Genomic DNA, 8,772 nt, shown 5'->3' on the forward strand with positions numbered 1-8,772 from the left:
GGCACTGATGGTGAGATATCAGTCTTCTTGTGGTGTTGTACACTATGGACGTCCTGTACTGTAGCTCCTGGACACATTTCCTGTCTGCTGTTATCATTGCCATAATCTTGAGATCACACTTTTCGGCACATTGAGGGCCCGTGCTACGACCTGCTGTGTTTGACCAGCCTCCAGTCACCCTAGTATTCTACCCCTCATAACGTCATCAATATGTGTTCTTTGAGCCATTTTCAACACACAATCACCATTAGCATGTCTGAAAATGTCTGCACACTTACTCACTGCACCGTACTCTGACATGTACCAACACACCAACACATTACTGCCAGCGCCACCGTGCAATGACTGCAGATTAAATGCACCACATGGTCATACCCCGAGGTGATTTAAATTTGCAAACCGCCCACCAGACTGTTGTTTCACCATGAATCAGCATTATGCTTAATTTTTGAGCATGGGTGTGTTTTGTGGGTTATGGTGTTATGTAAGCTTGTGTAGTTTTAGTTACAGAACCCAAGCACCCTGCTGGATTTGTAACCACTCTTGAAAATATTTGGCACCATTTCAGGATCATCCACTATATGGCATCCATTTCTTAAACTAGTCATTTCTTTGGTAGCTGAACTACTTCCTGTCTCATTTTTTGACTTATTTCCATATGGGTTTCATTTTGTTATTAGATTTATCAATTTCCTCTTTTAAGCACACACTTTTGGATTTTTGTATCACCTTCGTTAATATCTTAGAGAACACTTTGTGTATGGTACTATGTATTACTATTTACTCATTTCAACCTGTCCAGTGTCAGTTGTAAAATTTGTGCTGTATGATAAAACCAGACAAACAAAATATCATATATCAACAATGTTCTCAAATAGTGAAGTAACATCAATTTGGATTGTTTCTGGGCCACTGAGACATTTATAACAATAGAACTAAAATGTCGCACTGAAATAAAAGTGAAATACATAAAATGATCAGGCTAAGTGCAGATGTGTAACTGTTTACATATTATATTATGTACTGTTCTATATTGAAAAAGTTGTTAAAATTCTTGAATAGTACTTTTGATTTGGGTATATCTGAAAATGAAATTTAAACCATTTGGAAGTAGTTATGAAGGGAAACAGAGAAATCTGGCAAGGAACATGATTATTTAATTATGAATGAAAGTAACAAACTGATAGCTGCCAACACACATAAAGCAAAAATGAATAATAAATTTGTTTTTAAAATAACAGAAATTTTTTACAGACATAAAGCAAAAAAGCACTCAGTTTAATTGTAGTGCTATTTCTTTTAGAGAAAACAATTCACTGTTTTAAAAGTAAAAACTGTAATGGGGTACATAACATTTCAAGCAAAATCTTTAAAAAAATGTGCTGCTTATATCACTGCTATACTGAGTTTATATGTGTAAATAATTACCTTTGTAAGGCATATTTACAGAAGTAATTATGTATACAATTGCTAGAAACCTCTACAAGACACTTGTATTAAAATGATGTATTACGTACTTTTCAATTGTTACGATATTCCAAAAAATTTTAGGAAAACGAAATGCATTCAGCAGTGTTTGAGTTCTTTTCTGTAATACATGGTGAGTGATCTAACAATCAGTACTGCAAATCCCTGTTTTTCATATCCAAAATATATTTGTGGCCAGTTTCATGTCCTGTCAGATGATTTCTCACTTTTCTTTTGTAATCAAGGCCTCTTCTCACAGATATTCTCTTCTATTTGGTCCAGATAGCTTGCATAGCCTTTGCCAGTTAATGTTTTACTCTTGAAAGGGATGTGACTAATGTATTTTGCATCCCAGCAAACACTAGTCTTAATCTTCTCTGGCATATGAAAGTGTTTCACCATTTTTGCTGTGTGGCTAGTAGCTTCCAACCACCTCTTTGATTACCATTTTATTTTTAAGGTAAATTGATGAACCAGACACTCATTAACAGTGACAAGTTCACACACAGAATCTATTTTATTATTTCTAAAGTGTGCCAAACACTGCTGAAAAATTAGTTTTCCTATTTGTATTTGGCAAATTTTAAATTTCAAATTTAAGAAAACATTCCTGCAGGAGAATCATACAAACATACCATTGTTTGACCAATGCAAAGCCTCATATATGGAGAACACAGTAATAAGCATTGCTGGTGTAGAGAAACAACTGAAAGATTTGAAAGCAAATAAGTCACCAGGTCCTAATGGAAGTCCAATTCGGCTTTACAAAGAACACTGTACAGCATTGGCTCCTTACTTAGCTTGAATTTATTGCAAATCTCTTGCCCAGTGTGAAGTCCCAAGCAACTGGAAACATGCACAGGTGACTCCTGTATATAAGAAGGGTAAAAGAACAGATCCACAATATTACAGACCAATATCTTTAACATTGCTTTGCTGCAGAGTCCTTGAACATATTCTCAGTTCAAATATAATAAATTTTCGTAAGACCAAGACGCTTATGTCCACAAATCAGCCAGGTTTTAGAAAGCATGACTCATAAAAACTCTCACATGAGATCCCGTGAACTGCAGATGAAGAGCAACAGGCAGATACCATATTCCTAGGTTTCCATAAGGCATTTGACATGGTGCCACACTTCCAACTGTTAACAAATGTACAAGTATACAGATTAGGTTCCCAGTTATGTGAGTGGCTTGAAGACTTCTTCAGTGACAGAATCCAGTATGTTGTCCTCGACTGTGAGAGTTCATCAGAGACAAGGGTATTGCCAGGAGTACCCAAGGGAAATGTATTAGGACCACTGTTATTTTCTATATACATAAATGATCTGGTAGAGAGGATAAACAGCAGTCTGCTGCTGTTTGTTGATAATGCTGTGGTGTATGGAAAGGTGTCATGGCTGAGTGACTGTAAGAGAATACCAGATGAGTTAGACAAAATTTCTAGTTGGTGTGATGAATGGCAGCTAGCTTTCCCATTCTATCCACAAAACTAGTAACTATGGAGATGATAAATAATACATAGTTTCTCTAATTTAAGAATCACTTCAGTGCATTTCATTGACTAAATCATTTAACCCTTTTAAATATTTTACAAATTACCAATAAGCATTGAAAGCAACAGTACATGGACTGAACAAATCGAGTTTTACAGAAGAGGGATGTTCATACAAATAATTACTAAGATGGATTATACCACTTGTGGAAGCTGGACTTTGAAGTTCAATACCAAGCCTTCTTCCCCAGGTGGTGCTGGTGAAGGTATTTTTGTATCTACTCTTCCCTGTCTTCTTTTATTCTCTTCTTAAATTATACCATAAATTTATAATTTCCTATTTCCAAATTCATGTATTTTTCTTTAAAAAATAAGTTAATTGCTGTAAGTAAATACTGTAAAAAATAACAGCAAAGTGCAGAAAACTCCACGCAGCCCACCAGCACGGGGTGCTGCATGGACAACAGTGCCCATGGCTTCAAGTGCATAGCACAATTTTGCTGCACGATGGTGCCCATAGGTCTGTGTGGAGCACTACAGCTTGCATAAAGTAATAAGATGGCAGGCCCAAGTAGTCATGATGCGGCTTGAAAAAAAATGTATGTGTTCTAAGAATTGCATGTCACATTGGAAGAAGATGCACTTGTCTTTGTTACATCTCAAATTTGTCACTTGCAGAATTTTAAAGGCAGGTTCCAAGTTATGTAAGAGTCCTTCCAGGATTTTTCCTGAGACGGTTATGTTCTCCAGATAGTTCATAGCATTTAGAACTTTTTGAATTAATTGTTCTAAATACTGCTGGAATAAACTTGGTACACTGGCTATTTTGAATGGTAACCTTTTGTAATAGTATAGAGCAAAAGGAGTGTTTATTGCCATAAATCTCTGTGTGTCATTGTCCAAAAGAATTTGTAAATAAGCCTCTTGGAGGTCCAATTTGACAAAGTACACACCAACAGCCAATTTTGACATAAGCTCTTCTGGCTTGTGAATTGGATAAGAATCAGTAATAGATTGTGCATTAACTGTCACTTTGAAATCTTTGTAGATTTATAATGAGCTTTCTGTACAATCATGACTGACATTACCCATTAGCTACTGGTTATGGCTTCTCTTCTGTAACCACATTCAGTTCAAGATGGTTGAGTTCCTGTTTTACTTTATCTTTTAATGGAAAGGGAATGTTGCATGCTTTGCAGAATTTTGGCACTGCATTCAGCTTCAGTGTAATCTGTGCCTCGTAATTTTTGATACTACTTGTTGCATCTGAAAAAAATATCACATGTTTGCAACAGCTGTTTTAACTTCCCATTCAAAATAGTCAGTCTGAATCTGATTCACTCCTTCATGAACTGTGAAGCCTTAACTATTGAAGGGATCCATTCCCACCAAATATATTGCTGTATCTGAAATGGCAATTACAGATGTGCCCTATTTCATAAACTGCTTATACACAACATCCAAGAAAACTGATCTTTTACCAGAATCTGCTGCTTACTGCGACTAAACAGTTACTAACAGTAACTCTGCAATCCTTTTAACTTGAGCAATCCCAATTCCCAGTGTGCATGTACAGTAATGTTTGAAATTAATGATCTTGTATAAATTTGAAATTTTAGGAGCACTTTGGTAACTTGAATAGTTACAGATAAAGCCTTGTCATTCACAGAAAAGATTGCATTCATGGTATGTTTTGTCTGTGATAAGACTGTTAATTTCTACATGTTCATTGTGAACATCACTTCAGTTTTCATTTACTATGTCTGAGTGTCTGATTGTTGTGCCTTTTGTTCTTGCTCGGTGTGCACCTCTGCCTTATTTTCAGTCTGTTTACTGTAATTGCAGTGTGTGTTGTGAGAGAAACTGTTTTGTCACATGTCATTTATGTGACAGCATGCACAAGTTTTAATTTAATATTACTGAACTTGTTTACTAACTGTTTCAGTTGGGTAGTTTGTATGTCCTGTGTTTTACAGGTATGGCCACACTGATAGTACAGCTTTTAACATGTTGAGAACACATCCACGTCCTCAAAATGTATCGCCTCAGATGATACTTACATCTGTTCCTGTGCCAAAATTAATGATGAATAGTCTTGTAAAAATGGATTAGTTAAGTAAGCAGTTCTTTTTTTAATTTATTGTCTGATGTGTGAGTGATAAGCATTTATTGAATTAGAGAATGTGCATAAGAATTTTGCAGTTGTCTTTTTTGCACTGAAATTTACACTCTCTTGCTAGATCCTGTAACTGTGCAATCCACCCTTTATAGCCTTATTTGGTTTCTTGAAACGTGGAAAAAATCAATGCCTGGTTGCAGCAGCATGGAGTTGTGGCCAATGGTGTTTTTCTATTGTCAGCTGTAGCTGGGACAGCTGCACTGTAAACTGTGGCAGTTATGATGAGGGACTCCTCGGTAGTGAGTTGGGACATCAGTTCTGCCGTGTTCACATTGGCCAGTGAATGCAAGGTGTGGTGGTAATGGTGCAAATTCGTGCTGGCCCCAGATCTCCTGTCTTCATACTGTGTGAAGACAACCAGGTTTTTGTCAATGAGAATTCTTGAGGAGAAAGTCAGAGAGATTGAGCTGCAACGTGAAAGGGGTAGAAGATGATTGGTTGGGTGCAGGGCTAGATGGCAGCTGCAGTGACCATTCTATGATGGTACAAGCTGGCCTCAATCTATTACCAAATACTATCGATCGTTTGCCCATAGTCATGATGTTGAATGTGTTCATGCTGTGAGGAATTACCTTATGAGGGCCTGTATATGGCAGTTGTAGGGCTAGTCTTACAGCATCAAAGTGTAGCATCACATGTTAGCAGGTGGACAGGTCCTTATGGATGAAGACCTGTGGTGTTGCATGGTGTGATTTGGGGTGGAGTATATGCAGATTCTGTATGTGGCACATGACGCAGGTGATGAGATCTGGCAGGTCACAATTAGTAGGGGATATAGCCTGTATGATGAAATCGGCAGGAAGAAATAATGTCTAGCCATACGGGATCTTGGCTAAAGATGCATCAAGGTCTTCCTTATGGGCAGTGTGGACGCCGAGCAATACCCACAGAAGGGCTTCTGTTCACGGTTCAGGATGGCACATTAGTGCCGCTTTGAATGTGCAGAGCCATCTTTCAGTGAGACCTTTTGACTGCGGGTGACATGTGGTGGAATGGAAGTGATGGCAGCTGCAGAGATGACACAGTGAATTGAATGGAGAGGACTCAAATTGCCTGCCCTATAAGCGACACAGGGCAGCCAAAACATGCAATCCATGTGTTGATGGAAACTTTGGCAACAGTCTCGGTAGATATGTCAGCAGTAGATGTGGCCTCGACCCATCACATAACTCTATCAGTCAGTGATATAACGTAATGCTGTCCATCTGAGACTGGAAGTGGGCATGTTATGTCCATGTGCACATGTTGGAACCTCTCCCCAGGGATCAATGATTTGCCAAGGGAAGGGCTGAGCACGGCAGCCTGTTATGCTCTGTTGGTGTGGGATGCATGCTCTGGTCCATGTGGCACAGTCTTTCCACATGTGGGGCCACACAAAACATTCTGTTGCAAAATGTATAGAGGGCCATACCCTGGAGTGTTTGAGATTGTGGATGGGATTGAAGATTTGTTTACAAAAAGGTTTCTGGATGACTGATTGGACTCAGTCATGGGACATGTTGCACTGAAGTGGTTTGGTGAATACAGGAAAGATATGTTGATTAAGTCTGAGGCCTGTGTTGAGGTCACAAAGGAAGTTCTGTACATCCTGATTCAAGTCTTACACCTTGGCAATCTGGTCGTAATCGATCTGGGTGGAGGAAGAGGTGATGTGCGACAAACAGTCCGTGACAATGTTGTCAGCACCTTTGATGTAGTGCATGTCGGTCATGAACTGTGAAATGAAGTTGAGGCATCGAAAATGCCTGGGGGAGAGGTTCTCAGATAGGTTGCATAACACATCACCAGGGGATGGTGATCTGTGCAAACAGTAAGAGGTCTGCCCTCTGTCTCTTCTCGAAAGTAGCAGATGGCCTCGTAGATGGCGAGTAGCTCACAGTCAAAGGTTCACCACTTATGCTCCATATCTGAAAGTTTATGAGAAGAAAACTGCAGCACCTGGGGAATGACAGCTACCTCCTGTTGTAACACAGCACTGGTATTGAGGTCACTCACATCCACTGTTATAATAAGGTGGGTGTTGGAAGACAGATTAGTCAGTGTAGTCATGTGCAGTAAGTCATCCTTGATTTTATCAAAGGCAGATTGCATAGCATGTGTCCATTTGAGGTGGCATTTTCCCACAATATTCTTCCCATGCATTTGAGCAAAGTCCTGTAAGTTAGCGACTGGATAACTGTCTGTAATAGTTTGGTTGCTGAACCATCAATAGTACCAACACAGTCCCCACGATTTGTCTTTTTTTTAAATGAGCTCCATAGGAAACGCCCAGGGCTGTCCATTAGTTTGTTCACGGCATCCTTTGTTGTTCTGAGTTTGTGGGGATGGAGGTGTCAAGCTCTACGCTGGACAGGTGGACCGGATGTAGTGTTTATATGATGAACAGTAGCATTATGACACAAACTGCATATGGCCTGATAGTAGGCTGCACATCTGTGGCTGGAAATATGCCGTGTTGTGAAGCAGGGCCAATGGGCAAAACAGTGGGTACACCATCAGAATCACGCACTGAAGTTGGATACAGCACTTCATAAACCCGCTCTGATTCCTTACAGACAGGCTCTGGAAGTATGCTGTCGTCCTCTGAAGAGGCAGACGTGACATGGCTGTTGCAAACGTTGAAGGACAGCAAGGGGGTTGTGTTTGGCAGCAAGAAATAACACTGCACTGTCAGCAATGCGCTGCTGAAAATCCATGTTTTAGCATCTCTTGATGTGATTTGGGGTGCATAGCAAAGAATAGTTGGACATCAGAGAGCAAAGTTTGCTGAAGAGCGCTGAGCACTTGAGGAGGAGGTCCAGTTATTTATCTCTGTGTGATGAAGAGGTGGGAGGTAGACAGGAATGTTCGGGGAGAACTTTGCTGGTAACTCCAATATTGGCTGCTGATCATCACAGTATAATAACAAACCACAGACGTGGTCAGGAAGCAGGTGATAGTGATGCAAGAAGTCTGATTCCAGGACCAGATCAACCATCTCGGTGATGAAGAAGATCCAGTGCATGTTGCTCTCTGCCCTCAAGTCTGAAGTGATTGATGCAGTGCTGGCAACCATGATGACAGTGTCATTCACAGCACATAATTGGAGCAATGATGGTGAGATAGTAATCGGAGCTCAAGCTGGTGGTAGGGTGCTGACATCAGCGACCGTGTCGACGAGGAAGTAGGTTTGCGTTAGATAATCATAAACAAATAAGTGTGAGCCTTCGGAAGGGCGATGTGAGGTGGCATAACTGTGCAGGTCCAGTTGATTAAGATGTCTTGCGGTTGTAGAGTGGCCTGGTGCACCTACAGCAGGCTGCTGTGCTCGTTTGGGTAAGCACAAGGCACTCCGCAGTTGCTAGCCTCCAATACAAATCTGATATGGAGCCAACAGTACCGCTCGGCCATCGAAGGGCGGAGGCAAACAATGTTGTTCTCTGAAGTCATTTCTGTTTGTTAACAGTGCTTGGGGGGTGGAGGGGGGGGGGGCAGCGGGCTGCGGAGGTGATTGTATTTTCTGTATCGTTCAGCGATTGTTATCCGTCGGCGCTGTTGAGGTCATGCTGTGTGGCAGTGGGAGGGGATGGGCCCAGATTGGGGGGCATGACATGGCTGCATGGATCAGAGGCAGTGATGGTGGCTGCCAG

This window comes from Schistocerca americana, chromosome X (genome assembly GCF_021461395.2).
Source record: "Schistocerca americana isolate TAMUIC-IGC-003095 chromosome X, iqSchAmer2.1, whole genome shotgun sequence".
Taxonomy (NCBI): Eukaryota; Metazoa; Arthropoda; class Insecta; order Orthoptera; family Acrididae; genus Schistocerca; species Schistocerca americana.